Consider the following 27586-nt stretch of genomic DNA (forward strand, 5'->3'; position numbering starts at 1 on the left):
GCACTCTGTGTCTGGCCAGGACACACTGCACGTCTATCCTGCACACACTGCATGCACCTCCTGGATTCCTGGACACACTGCAGGACCTTCCTAAGCAGGCGTCCTTTGCCTAACATTCTGTATGTGTCTATGTGACACGCACCCACTCAGTGGTAGAAGTGAGCGGGAACGGTCGGGAGCGGTGTTCCACTACTTTTATTTTTTGCTGTTCACAGCTCCACTACTTTTTGCAACCATTTTCACCATTCTGGAACTGTTCTTTGTGAAGTTAAAGCCCACTCCTCCACTTTACCACCGGATATCAGTTACAGCTAAACTGGGATCTATTTCAACTCATTTGGCTGTGAGGCAGCATGACGGCACCCCTTGAGAAATGTGGTGCACGTTGGTCCTTTCCTTCCTACTCTGTCCCCCGCATTGAGTCACAGTGCCACCACTTTTTTGGTACACTTCTTGCACGCACTGCATGTTCATCCTGGATTCCTGAGCACACTGCATGGCCACCCTGCACAGGATTCCTATCTGGCACTCTGTGTCTAGTGTGGACACACGGCATGCCCTTCCTATGCAGGCGTTCCTTGTCTAGCATTCGGTGCCTAGCCTGCACACACTGCTTGCTCTTCCTGGGCACTGCCTGGCGTTCCTGCACAGGCGCCCTGTCAATCTAGCATTCGGTGCCTAGCCTGCACACACTGCTTGCTTTTCCTGGGCACTGCCTGGCCTTCCTGCACAGGCGCCCTGTCTATCTAGCATTCGGTGCCTAACCTGCACACACTGCTTGCTTTTCCTGGGCACTGCCTGGCCTTCCTATGCAGGCGTCCCTTGTCTAGCATTCGGTGCCTAGCCTGCACACACTGCTTGCTTTTCCTGGGCACTGCCTGGCCTTCCTGCACAGGCGCCCTGTCTATCAAGCATTCGGTGCCTAGCCTGCACACACTGCTTGCTCTTCCTGGGAACTGCACATCTAGCATTCGGTGCCTAGCCTGCACACACTGCTTGCTCTTCCTGGGCACTGCCTGGCCTTCCTGCAAAGGCGCCTGCACACACTGCTTGCTTTTCCTGGGCACTGCATGGCCTTCCAGCACAGGTGCCCTGTCTATCTAGCATTCGGTGTCTAGCCTGCACACACTGCTTGCTTTTCCTGGCCACTGCCTGGCCTTCCTATGCAGGCGTCCCTTGTCTAGCATTCGGTGCCTAGCCTGCACACACTGCTTGCTTTTCCTGGGCACTGCCTGGCCTTCCCGCACAGGCGCCTGCACACACTACTTGCTTTTCCTGGGCACTGCCTGACCTTCCTGCACAGGCGCCCTGTCTATCTAGCATTCGGTGCCTAGCCTGCACACACTGCTTGCTCTTCCTGGGCACTGCACATCTAGCATTCGGTGCCTAGCCTGCACACACTGCTTGCTTTTCCTGGGCACTGCCTGGCCTTCCTATGCAGGCGTCCCTTGTCTAGCATTCGGTGCCTAGCCTGCACACACTGCTTGCTTTTCCTGGGCACTGCCTGGCATTCCCGCACAGGCACCTGCACACACTGCTTGCTTTTCCTGGGCACTGCCTGGCCTTCCTGCACAGGCGCCCTGTCTATCTAGCATTCGGTGCCTAGCCTGCACACACTGCTTGCTCTTCCTGGGCACTGCACATCTAGCATTCGGTGCCTAGCCTGCACACACTGCTTGCTCCTCCTGGACACTGCCTGGCCTTCCTGCGAAGGCGCCTGCACACACTCCTTGCTTTTCCTGGGCACTGCATGGCCTTCCAGCACAGGTGCCCTGTCTATCTAGCATTCGGTGCCTAGCCTGCACACACTGCTTGCTTTTCCTGGGCACTGCCTGCCCTTCCCGCACAGGCACCTGCACACACTGCTTGCTTTTCCTGGGCACTGCCTGGCCTTCCTGCACAGGCGCCCTGTCTATCTAGCATTCGGTGCCTAGCCTGCACACACTGCTTGCGTTTCCTGGGCACTGCACATCTAGCATTCGGTGCCTAGCCTGCACACACTGCTTGCTCTTCCTGGACACTGCCTGGCCTTCCTGCAAAGGTGCCTGCACACACTGCTTGCTTTTCCTGGGCACTGCATTGCCTTCCAGCACAGGTGCCCTGTCTATCTAGCATTCGGTGCCTAGCCTGCATACACTGCTTGTTCTTCCTGGGCACTGCCTGGCCTTCCTGCACAGGTGCCCTGTCTATCTAGCATTCGGTGCCTAACCTGCACACACTGCTTTCTCTTCCTGGGCACTGCCTGGCCTTCCTGCACAGGCACCCTGTCTATCTAGCATTCGGTGCCTAGCCTGCACACACTGCTTGCTTTTCCTGGGCACTGCCTGGCCTTCCTGCACAGGCGCCCTGTCTATCTAGCATTCGGTGCCTAACCTGCACACACTGCTTGCTTTTCCTGGGCACTGCCTGGCCTTCCTATGCAGGCGTCCCTTGTCTAGCATTCGGTGCCTAGCCTGCACACACTGCTTGCTTTTCCTGGGCACTGCCTGGCCTTCCTATGCAGGCGTCCCTTGTCTAGCATTCGGTGCCTAGCCTGCACACACTGCTTGCTCTTCCTGGGAACTGCACATCTAGCATTCGGTGCCTAGCCTGCACACACTGCTTGCTCTTCCTGGGCACTGCCTGGCCTTCCTGCAAAGGCGCCTGCACACACTGCTTGCTTTTCCTGGGCACTGCATGGCCTTCCAGCACAGGTGCCCTGTCTATCTAGCATTCGGTGTCTAGCCTGCACACACTGCTTGCTTTTCCTGGCCACTGCCTGGCCTTCCTATGCAGGCGTCCCTTGTCTAGCATTCGGTGCCTAGCCTGCACACACTGCTTGCTTTTCCTGGGCACTGCCTGGCCTTCCCGCACAGGCGCCTGCACACACTGCTTGCTTTTCCTGGGCACTGCCTGACCTTCCTGCACAGGCGCCCTGTCTATCTAGCATTCGGTGCCTAGCCTGCACACACTGCTTGCTCTTCCTGGGCACTGCACATCTAGCATTCGGTGCCTAGCCTGCACACACTGCTTGCTTTTCCTGGGCACTGCCTGGCCTTCCTATGCAGGCGTCCCTTGCCTAGCATTCGGTGCCTAGCCTGCACACACTGCTTGCTTTTCCTGGGCACTGCCTGGCATTCCCGCACAGGCACCTGCACACACTGCTTGCTTTTCCTGGGCACTGCCTGGCCTTCCTGCACAGACGCCCTGTCTATCTAGCATTCGGTGCCTAGCCTGCACACACTGCTTGCTCTTCCTGGGCACTGCACATCTAGCATTCGGTGCCTAGCCTGCACACACTGCTTGCTCCTCCTGGACACTGCCTGGCCTTCCTGCAAAGGCGCCTGCACACACTCCTTGCTTTTCCTGGGCACTGCATGGCCTTCCAGCACAGGTGCCCTGTCTATCTAGCATTCGGTGCCTAGCCTGCACACACTGCTTGCTTTTCCTGGGCACTGCCTGCCCTTCCCGCACAGGCACCTGCACACACTGCTTGCTTTTCCTGGGCACTGCCTGGCCTTCCTGCACAGGCGCCCTGTCTATCTAGCATTCGGTGCCTAGCCTGCACACACTGCTTGCGTTTCCTGGGCACTGCACATCTAGTATTCGGTGCCTAGCCTGCACACACTGCTTGCTCTTCCTGGACACTGCCTGGCCTTCCTGCAAAGGTGCCTGCACACACTGCTTGCTTTTCCTGGGCACTGCATGGCCTTCCAGCACAGGTGCCCTGTCTATCTAGCATTCGGTGCCTAGCCTGCATACACTGCTTGTTCTTCCTGGGCACTGCCTGGCCTTCCTGCACAGGTGCCCTGTCTATCTAGCATTCGGTGCCTAACCTGCACACACTGCTTTCTCTTCCTGGGCACTGCCTGGCCTTCCTGCACAGGCACCCTGTCTATCTAGCATTCGGTGCCTAGCCTGCACACACTGCTTGCTTTTCCTGGGCACTGCCTGGCCTTCCTGCACAGGCGCCCTGTCTATCTAGCATTCGGTGCCTAACCTGCACACACTGCTTGCTTTTCCTGGACACTGCCTGGCCTTCCTATGCAGGCGTCCCTTGTCTAGCATTCGGTGCCTAGCCTGCACACACTGCTTGCTTTTCCTGGGCACTGCCTGGCCTTCCCGCACAGGCTCCTGCACACACTGCTTGCTTTTCCTGGGCACTGCCTGGCCTTCCTGCACAGGCGCCCTGTCTATCTAGCATTCGGTGCCTAGCCTGCACACACTGCTTGCTCTTCCTGGGCACTGCACATCTAGCATTCGGTGCCTAGCCTGCACACACTGCTTGCTCTTCCTGGGCACTGCCTGGCCTTCCTGCAAAGGCGCCTGCACACACTCCTTGCTTTTCCTGGGCACTGCATGGCCTTCCAGCACAGGTGCCATGTCTATCTAGCATTCGGTGCCTAGCCTGCACACACTGCTTGCTTTTCCTGGGCACTGCCTGGCCTTCCTATGCAGGCGTCCCTTGTCTAGCATTCGGGGCCTAGCCTGCACACACTGCTTGCTTTTCCTGGGCACTGCCTGGCCTTCCTGCACAGGCGCCCTGTCTATCTAGCATTCGGTGCCTAGTGGGACACACTGCTTGCTCTTCCTGGGCACTGCACATCTAGCATTCGGTGCCTAGCCTGCACACACTGCTTGCTCTTCCTGGGCACTGCCTGGCCTTCCTGCAAAGGCGCCTGCACACAATCCTTGCTTTTCCTGGGCACTGCATGGCCTTCCAGCACAGGTGCCCTGTCTATCTAGCATTCGGTGCCTAGCCTGCACACACTGCTTGTTCTTCCTGGGCACAGCCTGGCCTTCCTGCACAGGCGCCCTGTCTATCTAGCATTCGGTGCCTAGCCTGCACACACTGCTTGCTTTTCCTGGGCACTGCTTGGCCTTCCTGCACAGGCGCCTGCACACACTGCTTGCTTTTCGTGGGCACTGCATGGCCTTCCTGCACAGGTGCCCTGTTTATCTAGCATTCGGTGCCTAGCCTGCACACACTGCTTGCTCTTCCTGGACACTGCCTGGCCTTCCTGCACAGGCGCCGTGTCTATCTAGCATTCGGTGCCTAGCCTGCACAGTGCTTGCTTTTCCTGGGCACTGCACATCTAGCATTTGGTGCCTAGCCTGCACACACTGCTTGTTCTTCCTGGGCGCTGCCTGGCCTTCCTGCACAGGCGCCCTGTCTATCTAGCATTTGGTGCCTAGCCTGCACACACTGCTTGCTCTTCCTGGGCACTGCCTGGCCTTCCTGCACAGGCGCCCTGTCTATCTAGCATTCGGTGCCTAGCCTGCACACACTGCTTGCTCTTCCTGGGCACTGCCTGGCCTTCCTGCACAGGCGTCCTGTCTATCTAGCATTCGGTGCCTAGCCTGCACACACTGCTTGCTTTTCCTGGGCACTGCCTGGCCTTCCTATGCAGGCGTCCCTTGTCTAGCATTCGGTGCCTAGCCTGCACACACTGCTTGCTTTTCCTGGGCACTGCCTGGCCTTCCCGCACAGGCGCCTGCACACACTGCTTGCTTTTCCTGGGCACTGCCTGGCCTTCCTGCACAGGCGCCCTGTCTATCTAGCATTCGGTGTCTAGCCGGCACACACTGCTTGCTCTTCCTGGGCACTGCACATCTAGCATTCGGTGCCTAGCCTGCACACACTGCTTGCTCTTCCTGGGCACTGCCTGGCCTTCCTGCAAAGGCGCCTGCACACACTCCTTGCTTTTCCTGGGCACTGCATGGTCTTCCAGCACAGGTGCCATGTCTATCTAGCATTCGGTGCCTAGCCTGCACACACTGCTTGCTTTTCCTGGGCACTGCCTGGCCTTCCTATGCAGGCGTCCCTTGTCTAGCATTCGGGGCCTAGCCTGCACACACTGCTTGCTTTTCCTGGGCACTGCCTGGCCTTCCTGCACAGGCGCCCTGTCTATCTAGCATTCGGTGCCTAGTGGGACACACTGCTTGCTCTTCCTGGGCACTGCACATCTAGCATTCGGTGCCTAGCCTGCACACACTGCTTGCTCTTCCTGGGCACTGCCTGGCCTTCCTGCAAAGGCGCCTGCACACAATCCTTGCTTTTCCTGGGCACTGCATGGCCTTCCAGCACAGGTGCCCTGTCTATCTAGCATTCGGTGCCTAGCCTGCACACACTGCTTGTTCTTCCTGGGCACAGCCTGGCCTTCCTGCACAGGCGCCCTGTCTATCTAGCATTCGGTGCCTAGCCTGCACAAACTGCTTGCTTTTCCTGGGCACTGCTTGGCCTTCCTGCACAGGCGCCTGCACACACTGCTTGCTTTTCCTGGGCACTGCATGGCCTTCCTGCACAGGTGCCCTGTCTATCTAGCATTCGGTGCCTAGCCTGCACACACTGCTTGCTCTTCCTGGACACTGCCTGGCCTTCCTGCACAGGCGCCGTGTCTATCTAGCATTCGGTGCCTAGCCTGCACAGTGCTTGCTTTTCCTGGGCACTGCACATCTAGCATTTGGTGCCTAGCCTGCACACACTGCTTGTTCTTCCTGGGCGCTGCCTGGCCTTCCTGCACAGGCGCCCTGTCTATCTAGCATTTGGTGCCTAGCCTGCACACACTGCTTGCTCTTCCTGGGCACTGCCTGGCCTTCCTGCACAGGCGCCCTGTCTATCTAGCATTCGGTGCCTAGCCTGCACACACTGCTTGCTTTTCCTGGGCACTGCACATCCTTCCTGCACAGGCGCCCTGTCTATCGAGCATTCAGTGCCTAGCCTGCACACACTGCATGCTTTTCCTGGGCACTGAACGACCTTCCTGCACAGGCGCCCTGTCTATCTAGCATTCGGTACCTAGCCTGCACACACTGCATGCTTTTCCTGGGCACTGCACGGCCTTCCTGCACAGGAGCCCTGTCTATCTAGCATTCGGTGCCTAGCCTGCACACTCTGCTTGCTCTTCCTGGGCACTGCACGGCCTTCCTGCACAGGCACCCTGTCTATCTAGCATTCGCTGCCTAGCCTGCACACACTGCTTTCTCTTCCTGGGCACTGCCTGGCCTTCCTGCACAGGCACCCTGTGTATCTAGCATTAGGTGCCTAGCCTGCACACACTGCTTGCTTTTCCTGGGCACTGCACAACCTTCCTGCACAGGCGCCCTGTCTATCTAGCATTTCGGTGCCTAGCCTGCACACACTGCTTGCTCTTCCTCAGCACTGCCTGGCCTTCCTGCACAGGCACCCTGTCTATCTAGCATTTGGTGCCTAGCCCGCACACACTGCTTGCTCTTCCTAGACACTGCCTGGCCTTCCTGCACAGACGCCCTGTCTATCTAGCATTCGGTGCCTAGCCTGCACACACTGCTTGCTTTTCCTGGGCACTGCACATCCTTCCTGCACAGGCGCCCTGTCTATCTAGCATTCAGTGCCTAGCCTCCACAAACTGCATGCTTTTCCTGGGCACTGCATGACCTTCCTGCACAGGCACCCTGTCTATCTAGCATTCGGTGCCTAGCCTGCACAGTGCTTGCTTTTCCTGGGCACTGCACATCTAGCATTTGGTGCCTAGCCTGCACACACTGCTTGCTCTTCCTGGGCACTGCCTGGCCTTCCTGCACAGGCGCCCTGTCAATCTAGCATTCGGTGCCTAGCCTGCACACACTGCTTGCTCTTCCTGGGCACTGCCTGGCCTTCCTGCACAGGCACCCTGTCTATCTAGCATTCGGTGCCTAGCCTGCACACACTGCTTGCTTTTCCTGGGCACTGCACATCCTTCCTGCACAGGCGCCCTGTCTATCTAGCATTCAGTGCCTAGCCTGCACACACTGCTTGCTTTTCCTGGGCACTGCCTGGCCTTCCTGCACAGGCGCCCTGTCTATCTAGCATTCGGTGCCTAACCTGCACACACTGCTTGCTTTTCCTGGGCACTGCCTGGCCTTCCTATGCAGGCGTCCCTTGTCTAGCATTCGGTGCCTAGCCTGCACACACTGCTTGCTTTTCCTGGGCACTGCCTGGCCTTCCTGCACAGGCACCTTGTCTATCTAGCATTCAGTGCCTAACCTGCACACACTGCTTGCTTTTCCTGGGCACTGCCTGGCCTTCCTATGCAGGCGTCCCTTGTCTAGCATTCGGTGCCTAGCCTGCACACACTGCTTGCTTTTCCTGGGCACTGCCTGGCCTTCCCGCACAGGCACCTGCACACACTGCTTGCTTTTCCTGGGCACTGCCTGGCCTTCCTGCACAGGCGCCCTGTCTATCTAGCATTCGGTGCCTAGCCTGCACACACTGCTTGCTCTTCCTGGGCACTGCACATCTAGCATTCGGTGCCTAGCCTGCACACACTGCTTGCTCTTCCTGGGCACTGCCTGGCCTTCCTGCAAAGGCGCCTGCACACACTCCTTGCTTTTCCTGGGCACTGCATGGCCTTCCAGCACAGGTGCCATGTCTATCTAGCATTCGGTGCCTAGCCTGCACACACTGCTTGCTTTTCCTGGGCACTGCCTGGCCTTCCTATGCAGGCGTCCCTTGTCTAGCATTCGGGGCCTAGCCTGCACACACTGCTTGCTTTTCCTGGGCACTGCCTGGCCTTCCTGCACAGGCGCCCTGTCTATCTAGCATTCGGTGCCTAGTGGGACACACTGCTTGCTCTTCCTGGGCACTGCACATCTAGCATTCGGTGCCTAGCCTGCACACACTGCTTGCTCTTCCTGGGCACTGCCTGGCCTTCCTGCAAAGGCGCCTGCACACAATCCTTGCTTTTCCTGGGCACTGCATGGCCTTCCAGCACAGGTGCCCTGTCTATCTAGCATTCGGTGCCTAGCCTGCACACACTGCTTGTTCTTCCTGGGCACAGCCTGGCCTTCCTGCACAGGCGCCCTGTCTATCTCGCATTCGGTGCCTAGCCTGCACACACTGCTTGCTTTTCCTGGGCACTGCTTGGCCTTCCTGCACAGGCGCCTGCACACACTGCTTGCTTTTCGTGGGCACTGCATGGCCTTCCTGCACAGGTGCCCTGTCTATCTAGCATTCGGTGCCTAGCCTGCACACACTGCTTGCTCTTCCTGGACACTGCCTGGCCTTCCTGCACAGGCGCCGTGTCTATCTAGCATTCGGTGCCTAGCCTGCACAGTGCTTGCTTTTCCTGGGCACTGCACATCTAGCATTTGGTGCCTAGCCTGCACACACTGCTTGTTCTTCCTGGGCGCTGCCTGGCCTTCCTGCACAGGCGCCCTGTCTATCTAGCATTTGGTGCCTAGCCTGCACACACTGCTTGCTCTTCCTGGGCACTGCCTGGCCTTCCTGCACAGGCGCCCTGTCTATCTAGCATTCGGTGCCTAGCCTGCACACACTGCTTGCTCTTCCTGGGCACTGCCTGGCCTTCCTGCACAGGCGTCCTGTCTATCTAGCATTCGGTGCCTAGCCTGCACACACTGCTTGCTTTTCCTGGGCACTGCCTGGCCTTCCTATGCAGGCGTCCCTTGTCTAGCATTCGGTGCCTAGCCTGCACACACTGCTTGCTTTTCCTGGGCACTGCCTGGCCTTCCCGCACAGGCACCTGCACACACTGCTTGCTTTTCCTGGGCACTGCCTGGCCTTCCTGCACAGGCGCCCTGTCTATCTAGCATTCGGTGCCTAGCCGGCACACACTGCTTGCTCTTCCTGGGCACTGCACATCTAGCATTCGGTGCCTAGCCTGCACACACTGCTTGCTCTTCCTGGGCACTGCCTGGCCTTCCTGCAAAGGCGCCTGCACACACTCCTTGCTTTTCCTGGGCACTGCATGGCCTTCCAGCACAGGTGCCATGTCTATCTAGCATTCGGTGCCTAGCCTGCACACACTGCTTGCTTTTCCTGGGCACTGCCTGGCCTTCCTATGCAGGCGTCCCTTGTCTAGCATTCGGGGCCTAGCCTGCACACACTGCTTGCTTTTCCTGGGCACTGCCTGGCCTTCCTGCACAGGCGCCCTGTCTATCTAGCATTCGGTGCCTAGTGGGACACACTGCTTGCTCTTCCTGGGCACTGCACATCTAGCATTCGGTGCCTAGCCTGCACACACTGCTTGCTCTTCCTGGGCACTGCCTGGCCTTCCTGCAAAGGTGCCTGCACACAATCCTTGCTTTTCCTGGGCACTGCATGGCCTTCCAGCACAGGTGCCCTGTCTATCTAGCATTCGGTGCCTAGCCTGCACACACTGCTTGTTCTTCCTGGGCACAGCCTGGCCTTCCTGCACAGGCGCCCTGTCTATCTAGCATTCGGTGCCTAGCCTGCACACACTGCTTGCTTTTCCTGGGCACTGCTTGGCCTTCCTGCACAGGCGCCTGCACACACTGCTTGCTTTTCCTGGGCACTGCATGGCCTTCCTGCACAGGTGCCCTGTCTATCTAGCATTCGGTGCCTAGCCTGCACACACTGCTTGCTCTTCTTGGACACTGCCTGGCCTTCCTGCACAGGCGGCGTGTCTATCTAGCATTCGGTGCCTAGCCTGCACAGTGCTTGCTTTTCCTGGGCACTGCACATCTAGCATTTGGTGCCTAGCCTGCACACACTGCTTGTTCTTCCTGGGCGCTGCCTGGCCTTCCTGCACAGGCGCCCTGTCTATCTAGCATTTGGTGCCTAGCCTGCACACACTGCTTGCTCTTCCTGGGCACTGCCTGGCCTTCCTGCACAGGCGCCCTGTCTATCTAGCATTCGGTGCCTAGCCTGCACACACTGCTTGCTTTTCCTGGGCACTGCACATCCTTCCTGCACAGGCGCCCTGTCTATCTAGCATTCAGTGCCTAGCCTGCACACACTGCATGCTTTTCCTGGGCACTGAACGACCTTCCTGCACAGGCGCCCTGTCTATCTAGCATTCGGTACCTAGCCTGCACACACTGCATGCTTTTCCTGGGCACTGCACGGCCTTCCTGCACAGGAGCCCTGTCTATCTAGCATTCGGTGCCTAGCCTGCACACTCTGCTTGCTCTTCCTGGGCACTGCACGGCCTTCCTGCACAGGCACCCTGTCTATCTAGCATTCGCTGCCTAGCCTGCACACACTGCTTGCTCTTCCTGGGCACTGCCTGGCCTTCCTGCACAGGCACCCTGTGTATCTAGCATTAGGTGCCTAGCCTGCACACACTGCTTGCTTTTCCTGGGCACTGCACATCCTTCCTGCACAGGCGCCCTGTCTATCTAGCATTCAGTGCCTAGCCTGCACACACTGCATGCTTTTCCTGGGCACTGCATGACCTTCCTGCACAGGCACCCTGTCTATCTAGCATTCGGTGCCTAGCCTGCACAGTGCTTGCTTTTCCTGGGCACTGCACATCTAGCATTTGGTGCCTAGCCTGCACACACTGCTTGCTCTTCCTGGGCACTGCCTGGCCTTCCTGCACAGGCGCCCTGTCTATCTAGCATTCGGTGCCTAGCCTGCACACACTGCTTGCTCTTCCTGGGCACTGCCTGGCCTTCCTGCACAGGCACCCTGTCTATCTAGCATTCGGTGCCTAGCCTGCACACACTGCTTGCTTTTCCTGGGCACTGCACATCCTTCCTGCACAGGCGCCCTGTCTATCTAGCATTCAGTGCCTAGCCTGCACACACTGCATGCTTTTCCTGGGCACTGCATGACCTTCCTGCACAGGCACCCTGTCTATCTAGCATTCGGTGCCTAGCCTGCACACACTGCATGCTTTTCCTGGGCACTGCACGGCCTTCCTGCACAGGCGCCCTGTCTATCTAGCATTCGGTGCCTAGCCTGCACACTCTGCTTGCTCTTCCTGGGCACTGCACGGCCTTCCTGCACAGGCGCCCTGTCTATCTAGCATTCGCTGCCTAGCCTGCACACACTGCTTGCTCTTCCTGGGCACTGCCTGGCCTTCCTGCACAGGCACCCTGTGTATCTAGCATTAGGTGCCTAGCCTGCACACACTGCTTGCTTTTCCTGGGCACTGCACAACCTTCCTGCATAGGCGCCCTGTCTATCTAGCATTCGGTGCCTAGCCTGCACACACTGCTCGCTCTTCCTCAGCACTGCCTGGCCTTCCTGCACAGGCGCCCTGTCTATCTAGCATTCGGTGCCTAGCCTGCACACACTGCTTGCTCTTCCTGGACACTGCCTGGCCTTCCTGCACAGGCGCCCTGTCTATCTAGCATTCGGTGCCTAGCCTGCACACTGTTTGCTTTTCCTGGGCACTGCACATCTAGCATTTGGTGCCTAGCCTGCACACACTGCTTGCTCTTCCTGGGCACTGCCTGGCCTTCCTGCACAGGCGCCCTGTCTATCTAGCATTCGGTGCCTAGCCTGCACACACTGCTTGCTCTTCCTGGACACTACCTGGCCTTCCTGCACAGGTGCCCTGTCTATCTAGCATTCGGTGCCTAGCCTGCACACTGTTTGCTTTTCCTGGGCACTGCACATCTAGCATTTGGTGCCTAGCCTGCACACACTGCTTGCTCTTCCTGGGCACTGCCTGGCCTTCCTGCACAGGCGCCCTGTCTATCTAGCATTCGGTGCCTAGCCTGAACACACTGCTTGCTTTTCCTGGGCACTGCACAACCTTCCTGCACAGGCACCCTGTCTATCTAGAATTCGGTGCCTAGCCTGCACACACTGCTTGCTCTTCCTGGGCACTGCCTGGCGTTCCTGCACAGGCGCCCTGTCTATCTAGCATTCGGTGCCTAGCCTGCACACACTGCTTGCTTTTCCTGGGCACTGCATGGCCTTCCTGCACAGGCACCCTGTCTATCTAGCATTCGGTGCCAAGCCTGCACACACTGCTTGCTGTTCCTGGGCACTGCCTGGCCTTCCTGCACAGGGGCCCTGTCTATTTAGCATTCGGTGCCTAGCCTGCACACACTGCTTGCTTTTCCTGGGCACTGCACATCCTTCCTGCACAGGCGCCCTGTCTATCTAGCATTCAGTGCCTAGCCTGCACACACTGCATGCTTTTCCTGGGCACTGCATGACCTTCCTGCACAGGCACCCTGTCTATCCAGCATTCGGTGCCTAGCCTGCACAGTGCTTGCTTTTCCTGGGCACTGCACATCTAGCATTTGGTGCCTAGCCTGCACACACTGCTTGCTCTTCCTGGGCACTGCCTGGCCTTCCTGCACAGGCGCCCTGTCTATCTAGCATTCGGTGCCTAGCCTGCACACACTGCTTGCTCTTCCTGGGCACTGCCTGGCCTTCATGCACAGGCACCCTGTCTATCTAGCATTCGGTGCCTAGCCTGCACACACTGCTTGCTTTTCCTGGGCACTGCACATCCTTCCTGCACAGGCGCCCTGTCTATCTAGCATTCAGTGCCTAGCCTGCACACACTGCATGCTTTTCCTGGGCACTGCATGACCTTCCTGCACAGGCACCCTGTCTATCTAGCATTCGGTGCCTAGCCTGCACACACTGCATGCTTTTCCTGGGCACTGCACGGCCTTCCTGCACAGGCGCCCTGTCTATCTAGCATTCGGTGCCTAGCCTGCACACTCTGCTTGCTCTTCCTGGGCACTGCACGGCCTTCCTGCACAGGCGCCCTGTCTATCTAGCATTCGCTGCCTAGCCTGCACACACTGCTTGCTCTTCCTGGGCACTGCCTGGCCTTCCTGCACAGGCACCCTGTGTATCTAGCATTAGGTGCCTAGCCTGCACACACTGCTTGCTTTTCCTGGGCACTGCACAGCCTTCCTGCACAAGCACCCTGTCTATCTAGCATTCGGTGCCTAGCCTGCACACACTGCTCGCTATTCCTCAGCACTGCCTGGCCTTCCTGCACAGGCGCCCTGTCTATCTAGCATTCGGTGCCTAGCCTGCACACACTGCTTGCTCTTCCTGGACACTGCCTGGCCTTCCTGCACAGGCGCCCTGTCTATCTAGCATTCGGTGCCTAGCCTGCACACTGTTTGCTTTTCCTGGGCACTGCACATCTAGCATTTGGTGCCTAGCCTGCACACACTGCTTGCTCTTCCTGGGCACTGCCTGGCCTTCCTGCACAGGCGCCCTGTCTATCTAGAATTCGGTGCCTAGCCTGCACACACTGCTTGCTCTTCCTGGACACTGCCTGGCCTTCCTGCACAGGCGCCCTGTCTATCTAGCATTCGATGACTAGCCTGCACACTGTTTGCTTTTCCTGGGCACTGCACATCTAGCATTTGGTGCCTAGCCTGCACACACTGCTTGCTCTTCCTGGGCACTGCCTGGCCTTCCTGCACAGGCGCCCTGTCTATCTAGCATTCGGTGCCTAGCCTGCACACACTGCTTGCTCTTCCTGGACACTGCCTGGCCTTCCTGCACAGGCGCCCTGTCTATCTAGCATTCGATGCCTAGCCTGCACACTGTTTGCTTTTCCTGGGCACTGCACATCTAGCATTTGGTGCCTAGCCTGCACACACTGCTTGCTCTTTCTGGGCACTGCCTGGCCTTCCTGCACAGGCGCCCTGTCTATCTAGCATTCGGTGCCTAGCCTGAACACACTGCTTGCTTTTCCTGGGCACTGCACAACCTTCCTGCACAGGCACCCTGTCTATCTAGCATTCGGTGCCTAGCCTGCACACACTCCTTGCTCTTCCTGGGCACTGCCTGGCGTTCCTGCACAGGCGCCCTGTCTATCTAGCATTCGGTGCCTAGCCTGCACACACTGCTTGCTTTTCCTGGGCACTGCCTGGCGTTCCTGCACAGGCGCCCTGTCTATCTAGCATTCGGTGCCTAGCCTGCATACACTGCTTGCTGTTCCTGGGCACTGCCTGACCTTCCTGCACAGGCGCCCTGTCTATTTAGCATTCGGTGCCTAGCCTGCATACACTGCTTGCTGTTCCTGGGCACTGCACGGACTTTCTGCACAGGCGCCCTGTGTATCTGGCATTCTCTGTTCTGCAGGCGCTTTGTTTCCTCTCTGCACTCCCTGCTTTTGTATCCTGCGCCACGGCCCAGCAATGCAGCAGCGCCCCCTGCAGGGGCACCCCTGCACCCATCACTGGTCTAAATGGCTCGTTCTTCGTGGCAATGCTGCTCCCCCTCACCTGCCTGGCCATCTTCACTCCACAAGGATCACCCCCACTCCCTCCCCCCTGCCTCCAGACACAATGAACACACCAGACACACGACCTACACATTCCCAACATGTTGCACCCTCCCCGCCCCCTCCTGGCCCTGCACACCCTCCGCCACACTACGGTCCACACATCCTTTAACCCCTCCCTCTCCATCCCACACGCTGCACATCTCATGCCACCTGCCTCTCCCCACGCACGCTGCAACCCCTACCCTTCCCCGCCTGCACACCCCTTCCATCCCCATGCAGCATGCATTCAACCATGTCAACACACGGGGGTGCCCAGCGTGGTTACCTCGTTGTGCTCGGTGCTCGCGTTGCAACGTCGAGGCTCTGCATGGGAGGCGGGAGGGTGGGCGTTGCGAGGAGCGGGAGGGGGAGCTGCAGGGAGCTTTGCTCTGCAGTCGCCGCTGCAGCCTGAGCGATGCTTGCGTTTCGCCTGCTGTCTGTGCTGCGGACGGGTGGGGGCGCTGCCGACCACAGGTCTGCACCCCGGCTGCCCTCGGTGCCAGGAGATACCAGGAATAGCCAGGCGCTGCCCAGAAACAAAGTTTGCAGCGGTAGAGTGCAAGGCAAGCACCTCGAAGGGCTTGATTTGCAGGAACGAGCGTTCCGGGGTGGGGATGAGAGTGGGGGTAGTGGGGGTGGGGTGGATCCTATTGGTTGACAGCTCCGAGGGAAGTCCCGTGAAATGGTGTACTTCAGCTAAAGCACTCAGACGAATCACATGCATGGACCAATCAGAACATGGAGGAGAGAAACTCTGCTTGGGGGCGTGGAAGGTTTTGAATTAATCTGAACCACTGGCATTGCTCTGGGCAACCTTCCACAACACCTTTTTTTTAGCCAGTCTGCGAGCATCCCTCCCCAAACTGCCAGGCCAGGTCCCCCCTGCAGGAAACACAAGCAACCCCAGACATGTTTCGGCCTGGTTGGGCCTCCTCAGTGAGGGGCAGCTTGGGTCCCTATGGCGCAGCGAGCAAGGGACCCACGTCTGGGCATACCCTCTCTCACAAAGGGAGACAAACTATAACCACAAAAGTGATGGATGGAAGGTTTTGAATTAATCTGTACCACGGGCACAGCTCTGGGCAACCTTCCACACCACCGTTTTTTAGCAAATCAGTCAGGTACTGCCACCAATGGGAGCAGCCCTGCTCGAACGGCCAGGTTAGAACGGTCTGGAGGGTTCCCAGAGCTTTGCCCGTGGTTATGTAATTCTAAACCTTCCAGCCATCAACTTTTGGTTTTGCTTAAGTCACCCTGACTGGTACGGGTATGCCCAGACGTGGCTCCCGTGCCTGCTGGGTACTAGAGACGCAAGCAACTCCTCATCGATGACACCCAACAAGGCCGAAACATGTCTGGGGATGCTCGTAGTCTCGGCAGACGGGATGGGACCTAGTATTTCGGGCTGGACAGCCCCTTCTGGGGGGGGGACCAAGCCTGATTTGCATACAGTCTTTTCCCTTCTGTAATGGTTTGACAGACTTAAAAATAATGGTCTGGAGGGTTGCCCAGAGCTGTGCATGTGGTTATGATGAATTAAAAACCTTCCAGCCATCACCTTTTTGGTTTTGCGTAAGTCACCCCGAGTGGGACGGGTATACCCAGACATGGATCCCGAGCCTGCTGGGCCTAGAGACCCAAGATACTCCTCACTGATGAAGCCCAACAAGGCCCAAACATGTCTGGGGATGCTTGTGGTCTGGGACCTTGCAGTTTGGGCTGGACTGCCCCTTTTGTGGTGGGGCCAAGCCTGATTTGCATACAGTCTTTTCCCTTCTGTAATGGCTTGGCAGACTTTAAACATGATGGTCTGGAGGGTTGCCCAGAGCTGTGCATGTGGTTATGATGAATTAAAAACCTTCCAGCCATCACCTTTTTGGTTTTGCGTAAGTCAACCCGAGTGGGACGGGTATACCCAGACGTGGGTCCCGAGCCTGCTGGGCCTAGAGATCCAAGCTCTGATGAGGCCCAACAAGGCCGAAACATGTTTGGGGATGCTTGTGGTCTTGTGCAGAAGGGATGTGACCTAGCAGTTCGGGCTGGACTGCCCCTTTTGTGGTGGGACCAAGCCTGATTTGCATATAGTCTTTCCCCTTCTGTAATGGCTTGGCAGGCGAAGAACAGTGGTCTGGAGGGTTGCCCAGAGCTCTGCCCGTGGTTATGATTAATTCAAAACCTTCCAGCCATCACCTTTTGGTTTTGCTTATGCCTTGACCTCTCACCACAGGATGTACAGCATCTTTACACGTGTCGTGTCACCCAGCGACAACATGAACGGGGCTACAGCTGGCTAGTAATTACACCATTGTGCTGACATCTCACTACAGTGTTGTGCTGTGCCTAGCAGAGGTAGGCCAAAGTGGGCCGGAACTAAAGGGTACAACGCTTCCTTACTTTACGTGACCCAGAGTACTGAAGGCCACCTATGTTTTTATTTTTCAAATGTCTCCCTTGCAGGGGATTCAAACCTGTTCCCTACAGCTTCACTCGCATCTCATTACGCTATCTCACAGGTGCTGCATTAGTTTTGTTTATTTCAATAGACCTCTTGCGACATAAAGCCTATTCCGTAGCAGTCAAAAAGCCCAGCTCTGCAACGATCTGCGAATTGCTGTGGGCGCAGTGGTGTTTGCAGGTAATGGCAGGGGTGTGTCAGTGGCTATAGCCCTGCGGATGTCCCTTAAGAGGTATGAATGGTGGGTGACTGGAAGGGGAGGCTGCATAAAGCAGCATGTTGTGGGGGACATAGGCGTGTCCAGGGAGTGGCCTGGGGTGGCACGTGCTATTCCTGGAATCTGATTGGCCACCCCAGTTGCCACCCCATTATCATGGGTGTGTGTGTGCACACGCATGTGTGCGCGCTCATGCTTCACGCCACCCCCACATAAGTCAGTACCCCACTTGGGCCACCCCGGCCAAGAGTCTGGACATGCCACTGGTGGAGGGCAATGGCACACTAATGGTTATATTCTCTCACTGTGCTTTTTTCAGTTTTGCTAGAACTGTTATGAATCACAGTGTTGTGGCTTGTGGGGTGGAGTGGAGAAAAGGAAGGGCCCAGGTAGGGTGTTTGGATTTGGGGATTTGTGAGGGGGAGTGGCAGTGAGTACGGGGGAGTGGAGGGAGCACCAAAGGGCCACCGTTCCACTACTTTTTATTTGTTTACACTTTGACCAAAGATGCCTAGTAGGAACACTGGATGCACAGCAGAACTGGGCCTACGAGGCTTATCAATAATCACCCGTACACCGATGCCTGCGCATCCTCGTCACAGTTCTTTTTTTAACTTTTATATTTATTTTGCTGAAATACAGAAAGATCTAACTTAAAGAAAAAAAAAGAAAAATAAAGAGCAGCCATACATGAAACATTACACACGATAAGTTTCTACGCAAACAAATGAAATAAAAAGACGTGTTGGTTTGCAGAAATTAAGACATTATGCAGGAGTTATTCTTTACTCCAACCAGTAGCAAATAATATATATTTGTTTCTGTTAAATTATTTTTTATTAATCATAAGGAGAACATTACAACACATTGATAAATATACAAATTGTTGATGAATAATTTGTAACATGTAAGAATTATTAAATACAATAAATATTAAGTAATACATGTAAAAGCAATAACCATTTAAATAAGATATTGTGCAGAATTGATACTAATAACTATAAACTGTACAAATAAGGACTCACGGGGGACAGACTAGACACACAAGTGCAACAATAGGAGAGACGAAAGGGGATTATTACTGAAATTAAACAAAACGTGAAAGGTTATGACAAATATTCTTTATAAACCCTCCATTTACTTTTGAATTTAGGCTCATTCTTGCAAGAAAAGGCGTACATTCTCTCAATTCTATAGAAAGGACAAATCGAGTTCCACAAGCGATTGTAGGCCGCCTTCTGGGCTGTTTCCCAGTTGGATGCAATAAGGTGAAAAACAAGAAAGATGAAAAAACAGAATAAATCAGGGAATTGGATGTTGGGCATATATGGGATCACTCGGACACCTTCCATCAAGACATTTCTGCCATCTAGTTGGCGTTAAATAAACTCTCTGTAAAAGAAAGTAGTGGGACTGTGTAAGATTAGTAGTAACTGATCAGCTAAAGGACTGATTCCATATGTTAAACAACATCTAAGGCGAAGGTTGTAAGTTCCTATCTAATTCCCATTGTTTGCACATTTTGGAGTTGAGATCGTTATCTTCTGTAGGTTGATTGAGAACTGAGTTTAGTTTAGATGCTTTGGTGGGTGGAGAATTATTAGTTTTATGAATTTTGACGGCTCTTTTTGGTTATAACGAGGAGATACTTTTAGAATTAGATTTACAAGAGTATGGTATGTCTTGTAATCAGAGTTATTGAGATTAAAACTGATGCATAGCCGAGGAAATGGAATAGCAGCGTAATTATGAAATATATGTTTAACAAGACAGATACCTGAAGTGTATCATTTTTGCAATAATGTAAGTTTGGGTTTCAAAGACAAGGATTTATTATACCATAAGAAGGTGTTAGTGATATTCTGAACAGTATAGGAACAATTTAGCAAGCAGTGCCAGGCATTTTTCATGCAGTGTAAAAAGAGGAGTTTTTTAATACCAGGCCACGATGAAGTCTGAAAGAAGTGAGCAAGTGAAAGAGGCGATTAATCCAGCTCCTAGTCTAATCCAATTAGGGGCTTTTGTCATGTGAGGTTCATTATGTAGAAACATAATAATATGTCGCCATAAGAAGGCTTTTTGATATTTCAGATAATCTGGAAAATGCACACCTCCATTGTCTTTATTGGCTTTGAGTTTATTAAGAGCCAATTTGGGATTTTCATTATTCCAAAGAAATGTGGATAATACTCTGTTAATATTTTTAAAGAATGTAGAGGGTGGGATAATTGGGGTCATTGAGAGATAATATTAAATAATAGGCCCAAGCATCATTTTGATGGAATCAAGACGGCCCCACCAAGAGAGAAAAAGAGGGGACCATTGATTTATTAAAGTATTACTTTTATCAAATATACTATTTTGATTCAAAATGAAAGTGGAAGGATTATCTTTTGATATGTAGATGCCTAAGTATTTAATAGAGGAGCTGCCTGCACCATTTCATGCCAAACAGAGGGAAGTCAGCAATAGCGCAATAATTAGTTAAGGCAATGTAATGTAGTTAAAAATGTATTAGCTTTGATTCCAATATGGAGTCGAGGTGAGGGGCATCCTGGGAACACCAGTGAACATTAGATTTCAGGCTTGAAGAGAAGCCAATGTTTGAGCATAATGTGCATTTGCTGGAGCCATGATGGAAAGACAGCTTGCTTGTGTGTTCAGACAAAGCTTGTCTTGCATTCTTTCAGCAGCCGAGAGCAAAGTCTGTCAGCTTCTCATGAGAAACTGCAGATTATTTACAAATTCAGTGGAATCCGCTAGCTGCAACGGCCGCGCAGCTGTGGGGTTCTATTGACAGTACACATCTCTGGAACAACACTAGATTACATTTTGAGGACAAGATATCACACAGACAGAGAAAGAGAAAGTCACTTTGAATTTCTTCTGGGCTGATGTAAGCAGACGTGCTTTGTCATCCTGTTCCCGTTGGCAAGTGACTCTCTTCCAACCTGGGAGTGCCAGTGAAGCGATTTGGCAGAGATGATGTGTTTTAAAACAACACTAATGGCGATGAATTAACATTTCTGCTTTTCTTTCTTTCTGTATTTGATTAGAGATAATAAAGAGGGCCAGATGAGTGCCTATTTTACAATTTACATGGGGTGTTGATGAATTCTTACGCACGTTGCCTTCATGAATTGGGGAACACCTTAATTGCAAAAGATATCTAAAGGGCTGAGATTATGGAGGGCAAAACAAGGTAATATTTCAGGCTTATTCAAAATATAATTCATAGCTGGAGACTAAGGAGAAAGTATTAATAACATTCCTCAATGCTGAGATGGATGTGGAGGGCTCAGAAATATACAAGAGAACATCGTCTGCATAATCTGAGAATTTTGTAGTAACATTATTTATAGTGATATCTTTGATGTTATCATTTGAAATAATAATTTGTAATAGGGGCTCTAGGGCCTAAACAAATAATAGCTGGGAGAGTGGGCAACCCTGTCTAGTACCACAAGAAATAGGAAAAGGTTCAGAGAGAGTACCATTAATAAAATGTCTAGTAGAGGGTGATGAATAAAGAAGCTAAAATACAATATGTGTGTCGTCATAAGCCTAAATCTAAAAATAAAACACATCATGCGTTTATGTATGGAAATAAACCCATACTAAGAAAGAACAAAAAAGGCCAACAAAAATTAAAGATGAATATTAAACCTATAATAGTCCCATTAATTAGTGATGTTAAAGTTGATGTACTAGCATGTGCTGTTGCTTCTGCAGATTCTACTGCCTGCAGTCAGGAGGGGAATGCCCAACCTATATCAATGTCGCAATTAGAATCTCATCCCACTATACTAAAATTAGCCAGGTCTGAGCCTTTAAAGCATAAACAAGGTACTTTATCAGAGATTTGGAAAGCTAAATCTATTATTGACACACCCACGCCAACCCATAATCACGCATGTGAAAAAGTGAACAACAATAAGAACAATAATAGTGATAATATGGTCAAGGTACTGCAATTACATGACAATATTGCACGATAAGGACCAAGCGCCATTGAACAGAGCTGCAATACTAAATGTATTTCACTGTATTCTACCTTTGAGGTCTATTAAGGCCAGTGACATCAAATTGGTAGATCAAATTGAGAAGCCCAACACATACATATCAAATATATGGTTCAACAGTGACTCCATTCTATCATATGTATTGCAATTTGAAGAGGATTTTGTGCTCATGGGTTATACCTGCTGTACTACTACCATATCGACAACAGTGAAGAAACGTATAATCACTTCTAACGTGAATGGCACTAAAGATAATAGTGTAAGGGCTGGTCTTAACCTAGAACCCAGCATAAGTAAAGTAGCAAATACTGTACCACCTATAGGTAAAAGTGGAAAGGTACATCTTGTGGCGTCTGCGTCTCCATCTAAATCGTTTAATACGAAATCGGATGGAGCTCAGCCAGTCGATTGCAAAAATGGTTATTTTCAGTGGTTACCAATAACATTCAAACAATATTTTTCTAAGGAATTGAGTTGATCAAATTGTCTTTTGTCATGGAATACTAGGGGTCATTGGCCTCTATCTGCCGAAGAGGGCCTTGTATCTGTCCTTGAAAATGTAACCTTTGTAGCCCTACAAGAAACTTGGTTAATGGACAAAGTGTTGTTTGATGGTCGGAGCACAGTCCATCAAGTCGCAACCAAAGGGACTTTAGGGAGGCCCAAAGGTGGGCTCCTGATTACTGTAAAACATCCATGGGTGGCGGCTATGCTAGATGAATCAACGTTGAATGTGTTGGCTGCTAAAGTGATCCATTTGAATCATGTAGTAATTCTAATTAATATCTATGATGCTCCCAACACAGTGGAATCAAAAAGAAACATAATTGTGGTCAACAATATTTTGATGAAATACAGTTATACATTTCCGGTAATATTGGTAGGAGACTTTAATGCGAAAATTGCAAACCACACCTTCAAGGAGTTAAAAGACCTGTCTGAAAAATCCTCCCCCGTAAAAGTGGTAAATAACAGGCAGGGGAGATTATGGCATAGTATGTTAATTAACCATGGGCTTACCATGCTAAATGGCAATATGCCCGGTGATGAAACAATGGCGGCTATGAGGGTGGTTGGAAAAGCTGCCTCTGTTTTAGACTATGCTTTTGTCAATAATGCGGGCATGGAATTAATTGTAGATATGGGTTTGGTTTATCGAGAAGAGAGTGACCACTTTCCTTTGAGTATCCTCCTTAAACTGCCATACACAGAGGTACCATTAATGGAATATGGTAGTAATGGGCTGCTTTTTGTGAACGTAGGTAATAATAGAATACAATGGCATTCCAATAATCTGTCCCGCGCTAACGTAGTTGCGGAAACTCTTATTTCCAACTTTTTACTAGAAAGGAATGTAGTGGTAAATAAAGAAGGAAGTAGTTTAATTTGTGATTTCTCTGTAATGATCGAAAAAATACAGAAGGAAGTTAGGGAGTTTCGTACATATAAGTCCTCATTTGAACGAACCAATAAGGGTCAATACAAACATTATGACAAAAATGTAAGTAATGAAAAAAAGAAGGTAAAATGTGAGATAGCAATGCCTGTACGCGAAGTAGTGCCGGGGGTTCAACCATCATCTATATCTACAAAAGTTAAATTTATCAAGAAGAAGTGTCGTCTTTGGCTCAGTGCCTATAAGAAGAGTTGGGAAAATGCAAGATGGAAGGAAATTGCACTGTTGGCCCAGTCCAATGAATCTGCTAAAATATGGGATGTCATCAGGAAAAATAAGAAAAGGGACATTACAATTAATTGTATATCAGAGGAAGTATGGTGTTCTTATGTTGGATCTATATTGGGCTGTAAAACTATCAGTCAAAGATGTTTTATACCAAAGGATATTTGGCAGTGCAAATCAACTATATCAGATATAGCATCAATTATTGCCAATCTCAAAAACTCTCGTGCAGCAAGTCCAGATGGGTCCTGCAACCTTTTGTTTAAACTTAATCCCCATCTTTGGGCCGAAGTCTTCCTTTCAGTGTTCACACAAATCGATAAGTTCGGCTTAGTACCAGAATCATGGCACACAAGCCACATTCTAACCCTGTATAAGAAAGGTTCCCTGGCCGAGCCAAAGAACTTTGATTGTTGACAATGCAAGATATCCCTTCTTAAATTTTGGCACGAGTACTTTTAGTGGAACTTAATTCCTGGATTAAAACTAAGAACATTTTACCACCTAATCAAATTGGTTTCAGGGAAAAAGCTTGCCCAAACCATAATCTTAAAGTACTAATCTCTAGTATCGAATATGCAGGCAAACGTAGGAACTTGAATACATATTGTGCCCTGATTGATTTCTCAGCCGCGTTTGATACTGTGCTGAGAAATCGTCTATGGCTGAAGCTCCAAGCCTGGGACATTCCCAGAGGACTCCTCAAGATGCTAATGTTGCTATCTAGCAATACAACTGTAGGAATAGGACTTGATGCAAGAGGGAAGCTCTCTGCTGTAATACCTACATGTTGCGGGGTTAAGCAGGGTTGTATTGTGGCCGCAACCTTGTTTAACTTGTACTTAGCTGATATGGAACTAGATTTTAGTTGCTTAGAATCAACACAACCTGTAAAATGCGGTGAATCGTCAGTAGGGTGGTTGGCATTTGCTAATTACTTGTTGCTTCTAGACCATACCCCAGCTGGCCTTCAAAAGCTATTAGATGCACTAGAGGCATACTAAAAAGAGAATGGGTTACGCATTAATATTGAAAAAAGTAAAAAAATGGTGTTTCCAGCTAAGCGCGTTTATAAAAAATATGCTTGGTACCTTAATAGTATTGAGATTGAAATAGTTAGTAGTTACAAGTACTTGGGGGTTTTGCTGTTTGCTGGATAGCAAACTAGTTTGGGAAGAGCAATGGTCCGCTGTGAAAGTGCGTTGTTTAATTGCTGCTAACGCTATCAGCGTGTTTATAGGATCTAATGTAAGATTTTCAACCGAGGCCGTTCTATTAATGTATACGGCGAAGGTTTGCACAATGGTTACGTATGCAAGAGAGGTATGGGGCCATAGATTTTTGCCTCGCCTAATTATCTGGAAGCCTTTATATTGAGAAAACTAATACGCCTCCGTAGTAACACCTCCATTGTATACCTCTATCTTGAATTTAATATGAAGTGCATTAAAGCAGAATATATTAGTCGTTCTGCAATGAGCAATGTAAATCTGTTACATCTTGACAATGACACCATTGCGGTAACTCATATGTGTGCCTTTTTGAAATTACACAAGTGTAATAGTTTGGGAGTACTAGGAATTGTAATGTCCATGTATGAGCATTGGAAAACAGGTTTTCAAACGACATCAATGAATAGTCCTGTGAATTCATTTAGGAGGTGGCTCAAAAGAAAAATAGCAATTCACTGCAATGAGTTGCATCTAGTCTCCTTGGCCTCAAAAGCACATAGTGGACATTTTTGTCAGTATTACATGTATTGTGTACAACTCCATAACTATATCAAGGCTTATCCCAGTCCATGTGTGTTTAGAACTTATCTCTTAATGAAGTTCAATCTAGAACTTAAGTTTAGAGATAAAGGGAGCATGGCTTGGTATAGAGCGGAGTAGACGCCTCTGCAGACTGTGTGGATGTTTAGAGATTGAATCATTACACCATCTTCTGCTGTGCTGTGAAAGTCTAACAGTGCTGAGATCTTTGTTTTTTAAATCATAGAACAATCAGATTGATGTTAGGATGACAGAGAGTTTGTGGACAGCTTTTATGCAAGGTGATGATCTTAATTTAATATATTTTTTCGTAAAGTTTTATAGGAGAATAAGTGAGATTTTAAAATGTATAGAATAATGAAGTGTAATGATTATAAGTAATGTGAATTGTTTAAAGGATTGTGTGTTTGTCGTATTGCATGTGTTTTTAACTGTTGTATATACAAAGCTTGATAGCTGTAAGTATATTAAATAAACGTATAAACTTATAAAGAAGCTAAATAAACTTAGCTAAAGTAGATTTGAATCCATGTCATTTTAAGACCTCGAACATAAACTCCATGAGACGCGATCAAAAGCTTTTTTGACATCAAGTGAAAGAAGGATAAGAGGGTCAGAGGACTTTTGATCTTAGCAGAGGACGTTAAAGAGAAGTCTATTGTTAGCAGAAGGAAATCTGCCTTTGAGAGAGCTGGTTTGGTCCACATTAATACGTTTGGGCATTACCTTTTCTATTCTATTTGTGATTATTTTGTCAAAAATCTTTGATTCAGTGTTAATAAGAGAAATGGGGTGATAATTTGGAAACAAAATTAATAAAGCTTTTCCAAGGTAACAGAACTAAAATATTGAGATAACAAATGGTTAAAAAATGGTCAAACAATGGAAGAAGTTTATGGGACAGTATTACCGAAAAGTTGTGATAAAAATCCATAGGAAACCCATCAGGGCCCAGGGCTTGGCAGATTTTGAGACAGATAATAATATTTTACATTTCTTACAGGGTAATAGGGGAATCTAACAGGGATAGGTCAGTAGCATTGTCAACAATTGTTTTGTTTTCTTGCAAAAAATAAATAATATTATCATTAAGAATTATGTCATGTTTAAGGTCAGAGTAAAAATTGACAAAGGAACTATTGATTTGATTGGTATTTGATATTCAAATGCCTTGTTGATTAACAATAGAGGTAATAACAGTCCTTTCTTTTTTACTTTTTCAGATATGCAGCTAATAATTTACCAGCTTCATTGGACCCCCCATAATATTTAGCTTTGGATCTTCATAGGCAGGAGCAAGCTTTTTTCGGAACTTAATTAATTGAATTGAATGCGTTTGGCTAATGGGGATTTGAATGTAGTAATGGAAGGGTAGTTCAAATATGAGGATTCTAATACCTTAATGGACTAAAGTAATTCATTAGATATTTTTTCATTTTGTTTCTTGTTAGAAGCGACATTTTGTATCATGAAACCACGTAGCGTTGATTTGAACGCATCCCAATTATTCTGAATAGAAGTGTCTTTCGGTTTGTTTGTAATAAAAAATTCAGAACATAAAGCTTTAACTTGTTGGGTAAAAGTGGGGTCATTTAAGAGGAAATAATTAAATCTCCACCTGGATGAAAGGGTGGGTTGAAGGGCCCATTCTAGGACTGTGGAGACACTGGCATGATCAAAGATGACTATTTGAGTAAAGAATAGTGGAAGCAGTGGGAGCATTGATACAAATTTGACCAATTCTTGAAAGTGATTTCTGAGGAGTAGAGTAAATGGTGAATTCTAGTAAGTCTGGTTAGCAGTAAAACTATGAATTAATTAGGTTCACGTAATCTATTAAATTAATAAATTGCTTGTGAGATCTAGAACTAATAAACTTGGTGTCTGATTTGCGATCAAGAACAAAATCACATATTTGATTGCAATCCCCACAAATTATGATGCACTCATAATTCAATTGGACCACATGTAGTTTCAAGTTCAACCAGAAATGTGGATCCGGGATATTAGGACCCTAAATATTGACAATAGTAACCGGTAACATATTAACACTGGCTTCAATGATGGACCATGTTCTTCTTTGATTAGCTGAAAATCAACACTGTTTGCTAATAAGTATGCAGGATCCTCCATTTTTCCCTAAAGCAGGTGCATAAAAGGCACACCTAACCCAAAGTTTTTCAATGTATTATTTTCTTCACTAGAGTCTAAAGGTGTTTCCCGATTACAAGCAATATCAGTCTTACTCTTACCTAAATGACTCAACATTCTTTGCCTCTCAATGGGATGATTTAGACCTTTAACATTCCAAGAAATTATTTTAATACTCAGGTTAGCACTAGTACAATTGAAATGTTGAACGGTACATAGTCAAGACCATGAGTAACCAACGTGGCTGTTTGTGAGAGTAAAAAATGATAGCTTGATAAATATTGTGAAGCAATGTAATAGGTATATATATCCACGTAGTGCAATGTAA

At 50.3% G+C, this 27586-nt stretch overlaps 1 protein-coding gene across 3 annotated transcripts in view; it reads right to left on the minus strand.

The window, feature by feature from the left end:
• The window catches only part of TP53BP1 (tumor protein p53 binding protein 1), a 429855-nt gene extending 414445 nt beyond the window's left edge, over positions 1-15410 (minus strand). For 2 of the 3 annotated variants that reach the window (XM_069625154.1, XM_069625150.1), the window contains exon 1: positions 15247-15410. The gene's annotated coding sequence lies outside the window, so the exon portion shown is untranslated. The remainder of the gene's footprint in view (positions 1-15246) is intronic. The other variant, XM_069625153.1, reaches the window with a different exon arrangement.
• Positions 15411-27586: the final 12176 nt, after the last annotated feature.

The sequence above is a fragment of the Ambystoma mexicanum genome, chromosome 11, assembly GCF_040938575.1.
Source record: "Ambystoma mexicanum isolate Mex_15411 chromosome 11, UKY_AmexF1_1, whole genome shotgun sequence".
Taxonomy (NCBI): Eukaryota; Metazoa; Chordata; class Amphibia; order Caudata; family Ambystomatidae; genus Ambystoma; species Ambystoma mexicanum.